This window comes from Cimex lectularius, unplaced genomic scaffold (assembly GCF_000648675.2).
Source record: "Cimex lectularius strain Harlan isolate CLEC.00 unplaced genomic scaffold, Clec_2.1 scaffold1226, whole genome shotgun sequence".
NCBI classification, from domain to species: Eukaryota; Metazoa; Arthropoda; class Insecta; order Hemiptera; family Cimicidae; genus Cimex; species Cimex lectularius.
In genome coordinates, this window is record NW_019393734.1 from 1 (window position 1) to 648 (window position 648).

Below are 648 nucleotides of genomic sequence, written 5' to 3' on the forward strand. Positions count from 1 at the left end.
TTCTTCCGACGGTGTCCTTTCACTCCAAGCACCCAAGCTGGTAAGTTTCTCGTTAAATCTAAACAATTTTAAACGTAAAAAATGAAATTAATACAGCATATTATTCATGTTTTCAGAACTCCAAGGAGAATCCTTCTCGTGAAATTCCTATCACTCATACACATGCTCCAGCTTTGAAGCAAAGAAAGGATAAAAATGAGAAAATGGAAAAGTAATTTTAAAAGAAAAAAAAATTCATTCCAATTAAATGTCTGATATGTAACTTTTAAGTCTGATTTAATTGCTTTCTTTTAACTATTTATTGTTAGTATCCCGTGTTTTTTTGTACCTTCAATAAAAATAAAACAATTTTTGAATGTATCATTGTTTGTTAAAATCTTTCCTGGCATATCTTCCCTAGTCCCATACCAATGTTAATTTTATTTCAATATAAAATGTGTGTTTGAAATGGTGATTGTTAGGAATGATTGTGTTGGGTGCTGACCTAGTTTGACAAGACCTGGAGGTTGGTACTCAAGGCCTGTTGGTAATTTCATTTAATCCTATTTTCAAAAAAGTGTTTGAACATAGAAATATGCAATATAAAAGCAATCAACCCCGCGACCTTTATATTACAGTGATGAGCAACATATCTACTTCTAAACTATT

The 648-nt window shown here is 31.2% G+C and overlaps 1 long non-coding RNA gene across 1 annotated transcript; it reads left to right on the forward strand.

Annotated features, from left to right (window-relative positions):
• On the forward strand, positions 1-360 carry LOC112128144. Its single transcript, XR_002910876.1, has 2 exons — positions 1-40; positions 117-360. It is a non-coding gene; the product is annotated as an uncharacterized LOC112128144 (long non-coding RNA).
• Positions 361-648: the final 288 nt, after the last annotated feature.